The 18,959-nt window shown below is 32.3% G+C and overlaps 1 protein-coding gene across 2 annotated transcripts in view; it reads left to right on the top strand.

Annotated features, from left to right (window-relative positions):
* Positions 1 to 9,111: 9,111 nt before the first annotated feature.
* The window catches only part of LOC127718210 (alpha-1,6-mannosyl-glycoprotein 4-beta-N-acetylglucosaminyltransferase-like), a 100,987-nt gene continuing 91,139 nt past the window's right edge, over positions 9,112 to 18,959 (top strand). For both annotated transcript variants that reach the window (XM_052224184.1, XM_052224183.1), the window contains exon 1: positions 9,112 to 9,195. The gene's annotated coding sequence lies outside the window, so the exon portion shown is untranslated. The remainder of the gene's footprint in view (positions 9,196 to 18,959) is intronic.

Genomic DNA, 18,959 nt, shown 5'->3' with positions numbered 1-18,959 from the left:
TTGTCAGCCCTTTGTAACTGATATCTATGTTTTCATTCATACTTCTGATTGAAAAAAGCATTGTCAATGAATATAACACAATAGTACAAAACAACTTATAAAGTTATTGAGAGAAATTAGGTAAAAAAACATCTGATATTTTTTTGTTTGCACAACAAGAATAAAGAATTGGTATTGAATATCTCATGGCAAATATAACATGCATTTCAGGACAAGAACAATAATGGAATATGGACCCTGCTTTGTAGTAGACTGAGTCAAATTTTTAACCAGCTCGAGTCCACAAGTCAATAATCTGCAGGAAGACATGCCACGCTATACCTGGATACTGTAATTTCAGAAATTATTGCTTGCATTTATTATTGCAATTTTTGAAGAATGGCCAAAAATGCAAGATTTATTATTGCGATTTCTAGAAAATCTGCATTAAGATATATGTATCAGAATGTGAGTTATTATTGTGATACGCAACCAGTTGCATTATTGGCATTAATAAAAACCCTGCGATAATCAGAATTTACAGTACATAATTCTGAATCTTAGCAGACAAGTCTTTGCTGTCTCTCCAAGTGTTAATTTTCGGTCTTTTGTTTGATCCCACATGGATTCAAACCCATTTATTCACACTTTCAATACAAGCTTGTTACCATAAGATAAACACATGTTCTTGAATAAGCTTCATCACGTATGGCCCAGACCAAAAGTTTTAAACGTTTGAAAGCCCAAACAACAAAAGATCCTAAACTGAACTGCCAAAACAGGCAAAAATTCAACACTGTCTGAGGAATCGAGCTGCAAACAAGGATTTATCACAATTACATATTTATTTCAATTACATTAATTCATGCCAGCACAGGGCACTGGCTATGCACCAGACTGTACCCTGAGACCGGTAGTCCAGCAGTAGTGGTTGGACCCTATTGACAGATACATGTATCTTACTCCACACTTAAATGGTGCATTGTTTCAGAATTTGAATGCATACACAAATTATACCTCTTGCTGGACCTGTTATTTGAACCTAGTTTCTACCCTGCATCAAGGATTTATATAGTGAGTATATTTAAGGAATGACTAATATTTGTTCTGTCTATGAAGAAATAACATCAAAAATGTGGTGCACACAGAATAAACCGTGTAGTGTGTTATTTAAAAAGTGCACCACATTTTTGATGTTATTTCAAATACACAGAAAAAATATTGCAGTCAATCCTTATAATTTAATTCATAACTCCATTTTAAGGAGTAAATCATGAAAAAAACGTTTATGACGTCACGGTCACATGACAAAATTATGTCTGAGCTGATAGAAAACTTTCAGCCAATCATAAGACGTGTTACATCCAAAATTAAATTATATCTTACTATATAAATCCTTACCTGCTGCGCATCTAGCAAGCTGTCAAAAGTTCATTTGTTTTGATTTTGATTTTTGGTGTTTTAACGCCACTTTTAAGCACCGCTTTTGGGCTATTTTGTGGCGGCCAGTTTTTAATGGTGGAGGAAGCCGGAGTGCACTGAGAAAAACACCGACCTTCGATAGGAAAACTGACAATCCTAGTCAATTAAGATTGGAGTCGAGTGCACCCGCACGAGCGGAGTTCGAACTCACAACCTCAGTGTTGACTGGCTAGTGATTACAGTAGTAACTACTTAGACCACTCGGCCACCGAGGCCACTAAAGTTAATTTGATCCAAGCAAGTATTTGAAATTGACATTATCATTAAATGTCTACATGGGAAAAGGAAAAAAAAGATGTTAAGAAAATAGCAAAAAAGGGCAGAATAAAAGTTAGATATGTTTGCTCAACTTATTCTACTTCTTTGTACAATATGTGAGGGTCTGGATGGGGGTTTCATTTTTGTATTCTTTGATATTTAGACCATTTCTCTCTATTCTTTATACTTTTTGCCTATTATTCTCTATTCTTTATATTTTAGCACCTCATTGTTCTCCATTCTTTATATTTTAGCACCTCACTGTTCAAGCTGCTCATCCTGACTTTTTTTTTAACTCAAACTCCTGTCCTGCCTTTTTTTCAAATTTCATCCTAGCCCCCCCCCCCCCCCCCCCCCCCCCCCCCCCCCCCCCCCCCCCCCCATAAAAATCAAATGGTAGCTCCCTTAGTTGAAGTCATTCGATCATTGGAGATTAATGCAAAATAAACATCTGACAAATCTTATTTGACTATGATAGGAGAGTTGTACCTCTTTGACTTTTAATCACTATCAAAAAGTGTCAATGCTTGCTGTTTAGAAAGTGCACACCTGATGTGAGTTTTGAAATTTAAATAACACATTTATTATCGGAAAGATGATGAAACCTTGTGAGATTGAATATAAAAAAAAGTTATAATAATATACTTTTTATGCACCTGTCCTTAGTCAGGAGCCTGTTATTCAGTGGTTGTCGTTTGTTGATGTGGTTCATAAGTGTTTCTCGTTTCTCGTTTTTTATATAGATTAGTCCGTTGGTTTTCCTGTTTGAATTGTTTTACACTAGTCATTTTGGGGCCCTTTATAGCTCGCTGTTCGGTGTGAGCCAAGGCTCCGTGTTGAAGGCCGTACTTTGACCTATAATTGTTTACTTTTTACACATTGTGACTTGGATTGAGAGTTGTTTCATTGGCACTCATACCACATCTTCTTATTTCTATTAACTCATATGTGATCATATGTTTTGTAATATGTAACATTTTAATTTTTTTTGTAACGTCTGTGATGGCTGTCTTATTGTCGTATACACCACATCTCATTTCGTACAAACATTGACTTAGGGAGCTACAATTTGATTTTTATGGGGGGCTAGGATGAAAATTTTGTCCTGCTTTTTTTTTTAAATCTCTGTTGTGCCTTTTTATTTTTTACTCTATTCGGTCCTGCCTTTTTTTTATTAGTTTATCCTGACTTCTTTTACATAAAAATTGTCATCCTGCCTTTTTTTTTGCAAAGTTGCTCATCCTGCTTTTTTTTTACTCAAAACTCCTGTCCTGCCTTTTTTTTTTAAATTTAACCCTAGACCCCCCCATAAAAATCAAATAGTAGTACCATACTTTCGGGACAAGTTTGTATTTTTGGGTGGGACTGTAATTCAAATTTATTCCGAGAAAATTGCTCAAAACAACTGAATCTACAAAAATTGTAATTTTGATCACTACGTACACAAACAGTTACTATTAAGACTGTTTAAGATAACGCTGAAAACGTAACAATAACAAAAAAAAGTTATTGTTACATTGGACACTAATTGCCGGAATGCTAGGTTGGGTTAGGAACCGATTAATTACGAACGTAATAATAATATTTGTGTCTACGGTGACGTTGTGTTGTTTTTACATTAAATTGCATTTCAATATATACTGGGAATAGTAATATATATAGTATGTCAAATGTATGTAATATTTTAAAATACAACTTGAAAACTTTTATTCGTAAACAATTCAATTATACAATATCGCATACAGATTATTTACAACGGCAGCTTCTGTACACCTAATATGTGCTTTTGGGTGCATGTTTTAGTCCGACGCAATTTTGGTAGCGTGCACGTTGGTTTTGCAGACTTAACAGTTCCACTCTGCAATTCCCTTTTTTGAAGTTATACCATTCGTATTGATTTTATGCCCAATTGCTATCTATATAGGAAGAAAAAAACTAGCTTTGGTTTGGACGTACTCAATCTGATTTTGAAACGAAACTACGTCCTCCATGGATGCATACATACATACACAAGTTCACAATATTTTAGAACACTGCTTTCAAACTTTGCTTTTGATGTATCAATTATTCGCGAACTACATTTATAAAACTGTATAAAATTTGAATCTTTTTTTTTTTTTTTTTTTTTGTATTCAAACGCATCGTAAGTTTTTATTTTTCACTCAAAGAAAATTTGGTAATGGGAATAACTTTGTCCATTTTTCAAAGTATAATGACATTGATAAGGGTAGGTGTGCAGTTGAATACGTAGAAGTGAATACTTTTCTTCTAAACATCGATATATTCTTCGCCTTTGGTACTACTAAACTGGACAACGTAACAATAAAATTTGTGTTATTGTTACGTTTCAACGTAATCGTGACCAGTGCCTACTATGAACTGGGACTATCATATTATGTCCCAGCTATGAATGACTGAAATGTTTCCGATGTTTTTATTTTTGCGAAAATTGCGACGGAATAGATTTCGCAAAAAATATAACTCGTATTGTTGTCCATTGTGCAATAATCACCATATATACGACAAAATTTTCTGAATTTACAGTATAACGACATGGTTCGAAATATGAAAAAAAAACAAAGAGCACACTTAAGACTCGATACTTTGAAAGTTAGTAAAGATTCAAGATTAATCTTTGTGAAAATAACCTGGTTCAGAAAAATGATTGAAAAGGTATAAAAACCCATCGAGAAATTAACCCTACATATTTGACACACATTTGGAGTTAATCGGTTATCAACTATCATAAACTAACGTACAAAGGTATACAAAAGTATACAAAAGTAAAGAAGTTATCACTGATAACCCTACGCGTGAAATAAATACTTTGGGAAAGTCATCCTTTTTGATATGCTATGTTGATTATACATTGGTTGTTATATATACATGTATATAACTGTGTTAACTTATAATCGAAACATGAAGGACTTAGATAACAAAGTAAACACATAATAATGTTATTTTGGAACGGAATTTTCTTAAAATGAGGACGTATGTAGTTCAACCCGATTTTTGGTAGGGTTCATAAGAGGGTATGAATGGGGTTTGAAGAATAAAAAATACTCAAGTCCGTTAGTTTTCTCGTTTGAATTGTTTTACCTTTGTCATTTCGGGGCGTTTTATAGCTGACTACATGCGGTATGGGTTTTGCTTATTGTTGAAGTCCGTACGGTGACCTATAGTTGTTAACTTCTATGTCATTTGGTCTCTGGTGGAGAGTTGTCTAATTCGCAATCATACCACATCTTCCTATTTTTTTATATATAATATGGTGGGGGAACCTAAAAAATGAAAAATTAATGAAATGACAACCCAAACCTTCTCGTATTGCTGCCCACGAATTAGGAGCAATCTTAAAAATTAAAATAGAATCTGTATTTCTATATTCTTTATTTTTAGACCATTTTTCTCTTTATTTTATTTTGCCCGATATTCTTTATACTTAAGCACCCTATTACTCTCTGTTCTTTACTTCATTTGACTATCTTTATCTATTTCTGATTTTTACAGCGAATGACCGTGAGGGCATTCCGGTGTTGTGTTGCCGCAGTCATTTCTACCCACGTGACTTGCGTTTTTGACTGATAACCGAACGTATTTCGTATGAATACGCGGATATTATCGAGTGCAAAATAACATTCCTTATCGCTTGTTATATATTAATTTCATCAATTAATATTCATGAACATAATTTTTAAGAACATAGATAAATGATATGCAAATGTTTTGTCGTGAGAAATATATATATCAATAACAAATCAAGAATATCGAAAATTTGTGTTAACGCACGCGGAAGAATATCTCAAGAACGTTTTGCAACAAACGCGGGAAAATATGAAAGCTACTCAAATCCAATCTATTAGAAAAACGAATTATTACAGAAGAGTGTCCACCATGCACTTGCACTGCACTATCATTAGAATAGTAGAATAGAATGATATTGAATTCCATGTCATTAATTCATCATCCACACAGGAACTTGTCTCAGAAAAAAATATATCTGTGCAACATTTCAGGTATAGAGATGTGATTTTTTTTCTGAGACAAGCACCAGAACTTGCGGTCATCCGATGTTCAGTACTTCAGTACTTTGATTTATTTGACCATTATTCTTTTTTTTTTGTAACCCATCCAGAACCTTGTATAAAGGGTGTCTACATGTTCGACGATAGAGTTTTCTTAAACTTCTGTTAAAAATTCTATGAAAGGATGATCTGGTGTCTTTTTCTGAGCAATTAAAGTTTTAAGAAAAAATCCTTTTAAAATCAAAGGCAGATAATTATATTGAAGTTGCTAGGACAATTTGTGATTTTTTTATTTTTCAAGAAAACAAGGCCCGTGACCCCCTATTTTTATTTGATATTTTGGAAGAATTTATGAAAAGATTCTATAGTTTAATGTTTCCCAAAATAGAATTAAGTTTCCCTTACATAACCCACATAAAATAACTGTGACTTCGTTAACTTCAATGTATTCTAACGAAAAAACAAGGTCAGTGACCCCCAGTTTTTCAATGGTATTGAAATTTGAAAATACATAGACCCTGAAGTCTTTTACAGAAGTTTAAGAAAAATTTATCGTCGAGCTTTTAGACACCTTAGCTACCTTAATCCGTTAGGTTGTAGTCTTTTAAAGTACACGGATGTCTGTGAACCCAATTTTAGATTTAATGTGAGTCAAGCCATTTTTTTATTTCTTTAGCAATAGAGTAGTCATCAAATAAATTTATATTAAATCATTCTTGACCTAAATCCTCATTCCTTGTATATATATTTGAATGAACATGGATATCAATTGGAACCGAATCTCAATCAAACCCATGACACATCATTTATAACGAGTTTATATATATATATATTTCATTAGCTGATATTAAAAAAAAATCACCAACGCGTTTTTTACTACATGTATATCAAAAATCTGTGTTGATCAGAATATAATGTGAGAATTAAATGAAAAAAACTGTCTTAATATTTTCCGTTTTACTTTGTCAATAAGTCAGTTGAAATAAACAAAAAAATATCAAATAGGACTATTTTGCAATTACAGAGACAACTATTTTAATTGCTCTTATCAAACCTTTTTCCATCCTCCTTTGTCGACTGTATTCTTTACAGCAAAGTTAAATTATGTACTTTCATGTGATAAAATCGCGTCATTAATCCAGAATGTTATTACATGAGTTAAGCGCGACCTTAAAAGTTAAAAATCTCATCAAAAAGAGGTTGGTTAATTGCATAATATTTTTATGTTTAAATGAGATGACCCAGCTGATGAACACACCTCTCTACTGTTTCTATATGAGATGTAACATTGTTCTCTGTGATTACCTTATGTGTGCCTATTATTAGGACCTAAAGGGCGGTTTGGTACTATCTTTCACTGTATCTTTTTCAAATGGTTACATCGAAACTATTTCACAATGTTATTTTTATCGTCTCGCTCCAATATGTATCGGTAACGTCAAAACAGGAAACAAAAATACCGTTAACGTTATTCAGTGGCAAGATTTTTAACGTTGTTATTCGTCGTGAAGGTACCTCCATATCGACCCTCTTTCAAACATTTCTGTGTTGCCACCAGACGTGGTCCAAATTGTCTTTTTAACTGGTCCGAATTGTCTTTAAAAGTGGTCCGAGTTGTCTACAAGAGTGGTCCGAGTTGTCTTAAGATTGGTCCGAGTTGTTCTCTTTGTAATATGCCATATGTATATATACTGTATTTTAATACACTGATGAGCCGTAAGGCTCAAAGTTAGTAAATAATCTAAAATTTGAAAACGTCGAGAACATGTTAATGTAATATGAATATAACCCTTGCTTAATGTGTACTAACCGACACGCTGAGCCAGATTTAAATTTTAAAGTGCTAGTTCAGAAGGTATAGTATAGTATAGTTTTATTCAGGCAAATTCAAGCACATATATATAAATTCACAAGACAAAACAAGACAAATAATATATATATATATATATATATACTTTTAAAATAGTATCATAATATATTTTAAAAACAGTGCTTAGAAAGAAGCCTGAGGTATCCCATAAAAGCTTACATAGTATAGCTTATTTACAATGGGGTCCCTTGTTTGAAAATATATAAGAATAACATTTCAAATTATATGTTAAAATTTGACTTTCACCAAAAAAAAAGAAAGATCAATTGTTTCTTAAAAAACATATAAAAAATCTCCAGTTTCTATATTTCTTCCGGTTATTTTTAATTGTTCTTTAACTGCAGTCTTAAAAGCAGATCTATTTGATATATTTTTTATGTTGGCTGGTAGATTGTCCCAGTCTTGTATAGCATTATAGACAAAGCTGTTTTTATTACAGTTTTTAACATTTGGTACAAAATAATTATTATGTGCAGCACTTCTGGTATTATGATTATTCAAGTCAAAATGTTCACATGCATAAATACTCTGGAGCATGTCCATGATATATATTGAATACATGGTTTAATCTAAGTTGACTAACTCTATCTTTTACACATAGCATATTAACTTTATCTGAAATATCACATGTAATTCTAGTCCTTGGACCCAGACCTAGGATGAATCTCACCACCTTATTCTGTACAACTTTTTTGTCATCCCTTTGCCCAGACTACTATACCACGAAGTGCAAGAATAATCGAAATAGCATTGAAACCACAGTAACAGTATTTAGAAATTGATATCGGTATTGAATTTGTCACTTTTAATCTACAAAACGGATGTGGTTTCGCTATCAAATGACTTCATTTTTATCAGGATACAACATAGTAGACACGTAACAGAACTATGTGATAAGTGAATAAATACTATTACATAGGTAAGGAGGTTTAATTACATTTATTCATATACTAGTATTTTAATACTGGATTTTTTTTAATTGGACTATTTTTGTTTAGTTTTTTCCGTTCGTCCGTTCGGACATCTTTCTTTTGACGAATGTTCTCGTTCGTTCTCGTTTTAAAACAAATTATGGTTTTAATTGCCAGACAGAAAAATTGAACACTATCTGTAAATGTTCATTTTTTTGCTTTTTGCAAGATCTCGAAAGAATTAAGTATTGATAAGAACTATTATTTTTCATCCGATTTTTTTCATAAAAAAATAATGAATATAATCAGTAGATTTTCAATAAGGTTTGAAATAAAGGATAATGGATAATAATAAAAGCAGTCACACATTTTTGGAAAGTTGAAATTTTCATGTTTTGTATTAAGAGTAAGATTTCCTTCCACGAATGTGCCCCATGAAGGATCTATTTCCGTAATACATATTGCCTGATGAAGGAACAATTTCCGTATAAAATTTCTATATTGTCTGGTGAATGACGATTTCCGTTTTATTTATTTCACTAACAATATCAAAATAAAAAAAATTATCACGGGGTTTATTTGTAACTCCTTCCTCGTTCATAAATTTCTTCCTTTTGTATGTGATTCGGGATATCATTTCTTGGAAGAATTCAGATTGTTTATAACATAGGTAAGAGTCTAACGATCAGACCGAAAAATGATAAAAAATAACAAATTATAGAAAAGCAGGCATCATGAACTCCGCTTTCAATTTGAGGTTTCGGGCTCAGGATCTTAAATGAAAATATTGAACATCATTATGTATAATTATTCAAGATTCAAGATTCAAAGCTTTATTATCCTCAGACACAACAGTGTACTAGAGGATAATATACATACATACATGAATAAACGAAATATCTATACAGTTATTATAATACAATTATGAAAAACATTACATGTACGAAAACAGGAACTAACACACATTTAACAATCACGTGATTCTCGTGGCACTTTCATTTGTATACAATACAGTCAGTTTAAAGTATATCTATTATTTGGATTTAACACGTAGTATTAATACTTTTTTTTTATTTAAACTGGACATATTTGAAAATTAGGCTGATGATGCTTTTGAGTATCTCTTTTTCATAGTTACTTTAATTTCATGTTAGAACGACATTACACTGTGTCATCATCTGTATATTTCTTTTTATTATTTTACATGTTCTGTAACTTAACGGAAAGGTGTTTTCCTATAGTTAACTGTCATATGTCATCTATCGGGCCAAATATAGACAAAACTTCAGAAAACAGGACCATTCGTCACAACTCGGCTGATTCCGTACATCTATCTATGATAAATGGAGAGAAGCGGAGTCACCCGAGTTTAACCGATTGAAAACAGGACGGTATAATAACGTCACGTTTTGACATTTTGATTTCTGCTTAGATTTTTATTTTTATTTTCTGTTGATGTACCGTGAAGGTTTAGTTTTGTAATAATGGGTTGGACGTCCAAAGCTTAGGCTCGACAAGGTGCTCTTTCTAAAATGTATAGAAAATTTATTACAATCATTTACAGAGAATGAGTAGAAGTACCAAATTTCGAATCATGAATAAGACGAATTTTCAAATCAATATACTAGTTTTATATTAATGATCATGCACAGTTCACTAACCTTAATAAAAAGTTTATTTTGTTAAAAAAATGAAATAATTAGGAATAAAAAGGGGTGTTGTTATTCGCGGAGCTCGATATTATTACCCTGGAACAGATATTATATTTTTAAACTTCGATGCTCGAACTTGAAGTTACCTAGTGAGACTGAGAAATTGGTAGGGACTCCGCGAGAAAATAGATTATGTATTCTATGTAATGAGGGAATAGGTGATGAGTTTCATGTATTGTTTACCTGTAAAAATGCTGATATTTCTGCTTTTAGGTCAAAGTATATACCATAATTTTATGTAAATAATTCAAGTATGAATAAATGTACTGGTCTGCTTTCTTATGTAAAGTCCAAGTGCAAAAGAAATTGTCAATGTTCTTATAGAAAGTGGTGAAATACTTCCATAATACCAAACGTCAGTTATACCAGACTATTCGTTTATGTTTTGTCGACCTTTCCTGTCTCGTTATGTCCTCTAGTACACCTGTATCATGAAGTTTATGCATAAAGATGTTATAGATACTTTGTCTAATTTTAGGTATCGTGAGCTCTGAAATAAGTTTCAGTGTTATTTTTATGCCCCCGCCGTGGCGGAGGGGGCATTAAGTTTTACCCTTGTCCATCTGTACATCCGTCCGTCCGTCCGTCCTTCCGTACGTACATCCGTACGTCCCAAAATTGGTTTCCGTTCTCTAACTTTAGTATGCCTCAACTATATGAAAGGAAACCTATACACAATGCGTATTACCACAAAACACAGATCAAGTTTGAATTTTGGTGGCTTCACTGTTACTGTTCTAAAGATAGCCCCTTTACAAATGGAAAAATTGCTTAATTTTTCGTTTCCGTTCTCTAACTTAAGTTTGCCTCAACTAAATGTTATGAAACTTATAAACAATGCTAATTACCACAAAACTCAGATCAAGTACAAATTTTAGTAACGTCACTTTTACAGTTCTTGAGTTATGTCCCTTTATAATGCAAGCGGGGGCATCATCCCCATTTATTTTAATTTATTTTATTCAATGGTTTTGTTTTTTTTTGTTTTGTTTTTTTTTGGGGGGGGGGGGTCATTTATCCCTAATGACAGAGTTTAAAAGATTCTAGAATAAAAATTTAAAAGACTTGACTCTAAAATGTACATAATCAAGCAACTGTTTGTCTATTTTCACGTCGGGCGCCAAATGTGGAGCAGGATCTGCTTATCCACCCGGAGGACCTGAGACCACTCCGGTTTTGGCGGGGTTCATGTTGCTCAGTCTTTAGTTTTCTATTTTGTGTTTTGTAGACTTTGTTGTCTATTGGTAAATTTTAGTTTTTTGCGATGACATTTTCAATTCGTTTTCGACTCGGGAGGTATCTGCCGCCTCTCTTTTCCTATCTTCTTATATTGTATGTTGTCCACATGAATGTAGAATATAAATGTGGTAGATTTTATTCTTTTCATTCACACGGCAGCGACAAGTTCAACAGAACTAAGTCGAGTAAATGTTGTAAAATGTGTTATTTTGTTTTTGCATAGTTTATAAGTATAATGGTATATTGGTCTGATCTGGTCTGAATGTCTATTACAATTTCCTCGATTATGACATTACCGTATGCGACTTGTCACCGCCAAATTCTACTTTCACAAGCATCACGACGGGCGCGACTAGTTGAACAGGAACTGCCTACCTTCCCAGAGCACATGACTTCAACTCCGGTTCTTAATGGGGTTATTATTGCTCAATCTTTAGTTTTCTATGTAATACAGTGTTATTTTTGTTTGTCTTTTCGTCGTTTTTCTTTTTAATTATGTTGTTGTCTGTTTTTATCAGATTAACGATTTTTTATTTTTCCTTTTTGTATTCTCTCTTTTATTAAAGTATTTTTTATATCAGTTTTATACAGTAAATACTAGAGGTTATGGGATAAAATGATTACTGCACCAACTTGCGCAACAAAGATAGATTACCCAATTAGAAAATAATTAAATTTTATAATTGAATTTTTTATTAATAATAATCTTTATTGCAAAATTACACCCATAAGGGTCAAAGCAATACAAACAAACAATACAATTAAATACAACACAATGCGATACAATACAATACAATAAAACATATTTTAAGAAAGAGTTCAATTAACAAATTTATGTAAAACAAGTAAACACTTGCGGTTAAAAGACTATTGACATATTTAAACGGGCAAGAAAATAGGTCAATGAAAAATCATTGATACGATTTTTATCTGTTTATTTACTGTTTAACTGAATGATAAATTATTAAATGAATAAAGATTTTCTGCCCCCAAGACATACTGATGACCTTAGCCATATTTATTTTTTTTGTCTGGAGTTCTTGTCAACTACGCTTTTGATTAAAGCTTTTATCTGTGTAGATTCCAATGCCGTTAATGAGCTGTATGTAGGTGAACCGCCGTCTGGCGTACCATAATAATAACTCTGGTATCTTTGATGAGTTTTTTTTAGCGTAATATTAATTATATTTGTGCGCGCATTCATTTTAAAGAAAAAGAGGTAAATATATACATAATTCATAACTAATATGTCGAAAATTTTATTTTGAATATAGTAGCAAAAATTTGTTCAGTTTTTTCATATGAAGTAATAAATTCCGATCATTTGATCCATTATATCACTTAAAACAGCCATGCTTTTCCTTGTCATCATTAATACATTTTGAACGAGTTTTAAAATACTCTTTGAGTCTCCTAGACCCACAGATATATACCATATTGAAAATGAAATATTTCTCTCCAGCGTTTCAGTAACAGCGAATACTCTCAGAAGTGTACTTTGTGTCTTTAGTGTTTTTTGTTTGATGTTTTTGTGCTTTGTATCGATCTGATGAATTAGGGCCTTTTACACTGATTTTTATAGTTTGGTTTTATGTTTTGCTGTAACACCACTGTCCAAGGTTAAGGGAGGGTTGAGCGTCCGCAAACATGTTAGCCCCGCCACATTCTATTTGTGCATTTCCCAAGTCAGGAGCCTGCACACACATAGTGATTCAGTGTTTGTCTTTTATTTCAGTTTATCATTTATTGTTTTGTACATAAATCAGGCCGTTATTTTTCTCGTTTGTATTGTTTTATATTTGTTATTTCGGGGCTTTGTATAGCTTGCTATGCGGTATGTGTTTTGCTCATTGTACAAAGCCGTACGGTGACCTTTAGTTGCTAACTTCTACGTCATTTGGTTTCTGGTGGAGAGTTGTCTCATTGGCAATCATACACATCTTCTTACCTTTATATATAAGGGTGTAATGAATTTAGTTTCGAATGTTTGCGAAGCGAAGATTGTACGATAAATACGTGTTAATTCGTACAGATTTTTATCTTTTCAGCTTATAAATGTTTATGAATTTCTTCCTATGCCTACGAATACCTGCAAATACATTCTATGAATGGAATGTGTATTACATATATGGAGAGAATTCATTGTAGATCTTATTGACACTTTTCAAATAAAACTCAATAATATGATATAACAATTAACAGAAACTAGATAACACCAGATTTATTACGAATAAAAAGACTTCATTTGGACTATGTCGGACAGTTGTCTCAATGGCAATCATACCTCCTTATTTTTTTTAAAAAATAATAAAAAGTGTAATACAACCATCAAAATTAATAAATGATGAACATATATAAGCTTTAAAAATTTATGAAAAAAAAATATCCATGATCTTTGTCAGTGCCGCCGGCCTGGAAAAACCAACTAAACCGAGATAAACTGAGTCTGAGGTTAAAATAAACATTCCAAATAAGTCACTAACTTAAATTATCTCTTAATTTTTATGAAAAGGGTTGAAAAACTGTGTCCAGTACCCAATTGGCGAAGGACCGTTACCGGAGTCAAATTTTGGACAAAATACTATAATAAAATCTAATAAAGATTGAAAATGAAATAACATTAGAAATACTACAACATGAATTTGACAAAATTTGGCTTCTTGAAACAGTTGAAAAACAGTTGTTGACTCTTTTTCTAAGAATTCTGGTAAGATGTTTGGGTTATATTCAGAAACAATAAAATGTTGACGATTCCGCATTAATTATCAATCATTGTATGCCACATGTAGAGAAGGATCTGCTTACCCTTTCGGAGCACTTGAACTTTTTGGTGTGGCTCGTGTTGCTCAGTCTTTAGTTTTCTATGTTGTGTTTTGTGTATTGCTGTTAATGAGGGTGGTAAAGGGTTATTTTCGTGCAACGTGTTTTGTCATTTTTATTTCTTATGCAGCCGTGAAAAAGGTTCGTTATTCACCGTGTTTCGTGAAATCGGTAAAAAGATCAACGTACAAGAGATTTTTAATTGTTCGTTCATCGTGAAATGGCAATTTTATTTCGCGTTCTTCCGTGCAGATACCCCCTTTTACGCCCCTCGTTAATCATTTGGTCGTTTTTCATTTTTTTGTCATGGCATTATCGGTTTGTTTTCGACTTATGAGTTTGACTATCCCTTTTGTATTTTTTCGCCTCTCTTTTTATCCCAAGCAGATATAGATACATAGTCGCATTGATAAGTTAAGAATACACATTACTTGGAGTGAAGGAACCCAAATCATGCTTTTGTACGAGTATCCACAGGTCAAAGCAATTGTCCTTTTTTTTATTAATTATTTTATGGTTTTATGTTATACAAGTATAACAGAGAAACGTCTGGCCCAGCAAGGATCCAAGGCCTTATCATCACTAATGAATACTCTTAAAAATGTTTACATATCGACTGATCAATATTGTATTTTATTTGACAGTATGGTTGGTTCCGTTTTTAGTTATGCATCAGACATATTGGGCTTTCATCGTGCTCGTGATATTGAATTAATTGATATCCGTTTTTGTAGATTTTATGCATCAGACATATGGTTCTTTCATCGTGCTCGTGATATTGAATTAATTAATTACCGTTGTTTGTAGATTTCTTGTAAAAGTCGGTAAAAATGTACCTTTTCGTTGTGATGAACTTGGGCAATTGTCTATGTACATTTCAAGTAGTATTAGAATTTTAAAATAGTGTTTACGATGTTTACATGCTTCTGTATAAAGATGGTAATAAGGTTAAAACTAATTGGGTTTCTTGTGTACGGGATTTATTACCTAATCTTGGCCTCAACTTTGTTATGATTTCACAGGATGTAACCTGCAACTGGAAAAGAAATTGTAAGTAGGGGGTCTAGGGGGCGGCAGCCCGCAAGAAGCTGAACGGTTATAGTAAATTTCTTATTGATTTTTTTTTTTTTTTTAAATTGTTTGTAAGCACATGCTTACAATGCTACTGGTGCTACGCCACTGGTAACAAATGCAGTTTTTGATATTGTTAAAAAACGTATTACTGATCAAGTTTCACAAGAGTGGTCAGCATCGTTATACGATTGTGAAAAACTTTGTATGTGTAGAAGAATCAAGACAGATTTTTATTTTGAAAAATATTTTAATTTCTTTTGTGATGTTCGATTACTTACAAAACTACACAGTGGGAAACTTCAATTATATATCGAAGTTGGTTAATATACCAATACTCCAAGAGAATTACGATTATGTCGTTGCTGTAATATGAACGTTGTTGAAAACGAATATCATTTTGTGCTAGTTTGTCCTGTATACAGACCTGTAAGGTCACATTATTTACCAAAATACTACTGTTCTTGGCTAAATATTTATAAATTAAATCAATTAGAAAGGCTGTCAATAAAACTCTGACTATAAAGCTATGTAATTATTTAAAGGCAGCATGGAAAATAAGATGTCATATTATATAAATAACACATAGCTGAGAGGGTGATAGAGCAGATTGTAACCCCGAGAAAACATTGTCAACTGAGGCGAAGCCAAGGTTGACAATGTCTTTTCGAGGGGTAACCATCTGCTCTATCACCCTCTCAGATATGTGTTATTTAATTTATTTTACTGAATGTTCTGTTATTACTGTCTACTAAATTTCAAATTCAAAGTAATAAACTATGTTGTCTTGTACATAACAATCATCCGTATTTATTAAAGCGCACACTTGAGCAAGCGTCTCCGTGAAGTGTAATAGAGCATTTGCCATGGGATAGAGTAAATTGTCTCCCTCGTATTAACCAATCAAAATCTGGCATTTTGACATGAAGTATAATAATACTACTTAACATTGTTTCATGTGTATTGTTTTCTCCTGTTTATCATTGTGTCTTATATGTAATATATGTTTTGATTGTTGTAGCATATATATGCTTTTTGCAAATAAACTCATTCATTCAATTAATCGTGAACTGAGTCAAAACAAGGATTGTGGCGCCACCGTACTTAAAATGTTGGCATGTAAACCATAGCAAGAAATCATTAACAAAATTCTTCTATATAAAAGAATGGTAAGCGTAGATCCAAATATTTTTTAAGTAAAAAAACCCATCAAATTTACTAGTTAATAATATTGTACGCCAGACGAATGTTTCGTCTACAAAAGACTCACCAGTGACACTCTAATTTAAAAGTTAAAAGGCTAAATTAAGTACGAATTTGAAGAGCATTGAGGACCCAACATTCCAAACGGTAGTTACAGGACACATTCGGTTTTAATATAAATCACCATGAAATATTATGTTTGCCATAGTATATTATCTTATTAATAGTCATGTTTACTCATTCTCCGTCTTACGTTTAAAGATCGCACCAAGTTCCAATTAAAAGTACGAATATATCGTAAAGGCAAACGATCATAATTGAGTTAAAGATATAACCAAATAGATCAATAAAACAAATCTTAGTGTTAGAATTAAACATTAGCAAACAAAGCGTTGAAAGTAAATAATTCTCCTGATTTACTTTAGTACCCTCTGCCATTTGATTTAAATCCGATTACGAAGAACGGTGTTATTTTACCCTTAACCTAATATCAATTATAGTTTAGGATTATTGAGTGAAATATCGCTTATAGAAATTGAAACTTGGAATTCTATAATATATATCTACTGGTAAGATTTTTTATTCTATATGAAACCTAGCTATTTCTATAAATGACAGTTTAAACGTGTGTTGTCGATATAAGAGCGAGGACACGTTTTTGTTAATAAGTATGATCACGAGACTATTTATAAAAATTTATGAGCACCAAAACTATACAAATTTAGGTGCACCACAACTATACACATTATGGAGCACCAAAACCGTAGAGCATTTAAACACAAGAGCTAACATCGACTTATATAAACTTTGACTGAGGGTGTTATAGCCACAGTTTAAAACAGAGAATTTATAATAAGAATTTATAATCTCAATGATGCCAGAATCCAAGCACTAATAGTGCTGTAAATGGATTCATTTCTAAATGATTAATACAAAAATGGTAACAACTTGATTAAACATATTATGAAAATTTAGAAATCGCAATGAAGTTTTAAAATGAACTGATGAAAATAACACTTCAAACTAGAATGGATCAATACAGAATGTCAACTTTTGTTCACATTAATGACGTTGTAAAATCTCAGTGGGCTTCTAAATTACGTCTCAGAACATCCAAAACAGAACGCTTTCCCATAATAAAACATGATTTCTTTTTGGTTTATTGTGAATATGTTCAAACATCTTCGCTATCTACATAACACGACTATTACATTTAAATGTCGCGTTTCATAATTTTAATACAAACATTAGTGTCCTATGTTTGCTTATTTGTCAAACAACAAGTGCTTATATCAACATAAAACTGAAATATAGAGTTGATTTCACATCGCCTGATAATTAATATAGTTTAACGTTTATTGTGACATCAAAGATTGAAAAGTTCATGACATTTTGTCAACATTGCAATCCCGTCATTCCTTGATCGTGAATTCGACCAAAAATTCATATATTAATGGAGTATTGAACATTGTATGGTAAGTGCATCTCGCAACTTCAGAATTCTAATCAGAATGGAAAAACCTTTTTTTTTTACGGTATTTCATTGCAACCGTTATACATGTGGAGCAGGATCTGCTTATACTTTCGGAGCACCTGAGATCACCCTCGGTTTTTGTGGGGGTTCGCGTTGCTCGGTCTTTAGTTTTCTATATCTTATGAGTTTGAATATACCTTTCGATATCTTTCGCCTCTCTTTTATAATATTGCAAATCACAGTCATTTCAAATGTTAATTATAACTTGCTGTATGGATATAATGAAATTTTCGTATTAAAAAAAATGAATGTACAACTGGAATAAAAGTTACGTTCGAACAGTTCGCGACGGTATAGTCCTAATTTAGAAAAGGGAATTTTGTATTATCTTAACAGAGTTATTATTTATTTTTGTAAAGTGCACCAAAAGTAAATAACCCAAATTACAAACATATTATTCTGACATAGACATTGAATGCGAACAAATAACGAAGACCGTACGTGTAAGTGCAGCGAATGTAACAAACTATTTAACAATAAAGTCCTTAATTAAGTCAGTTATCAGCATTCAAAACCTGACTTCAAGTACTGTGGAAATACGTAATCATAATTCTGTATTATATTTGCAAAAGTATAGTAATTATCAATAGCTCTGTTTATTCATTCTCCATCTGACGCTTAAAGATCGCATCTTTATTTTTCCAATTTAAAGAACGCATCTTTATTTTTCCAATTCAAACTCAATTCAACTAGTAAACAAAAAGAAAATTCACAAAAAAATTTGATGAATCCTTCATTTTTTAATTAACAGCATACTTCAACATTTGTATAAGCTTGTGTAAAATTGTTTTGCAAGGAACAACTTCATTATCTATACCTATCGATAATGGAGCCCGTCATCTTTTGGTTGTGAGT

Source organism: Mytilus californianus, unplaced genomic scaffold, assembly GCF_021869535.1.
Source record: "Mytilus californianus isolate M0D057914Y unplaced genomic scaffold, xbMytCali1.0.p SCAF_10, whole genome shotgun sequence".
Lineage (NCBI taxonomy): Eukaryota > Metazoa > Mollusca > Bivalvia > Mytilida > Mytilidae > Mytilus > Mytilus californianus.
This window is presented reverse-complemented; position numbering and strand designations above follow the sequence as displayed.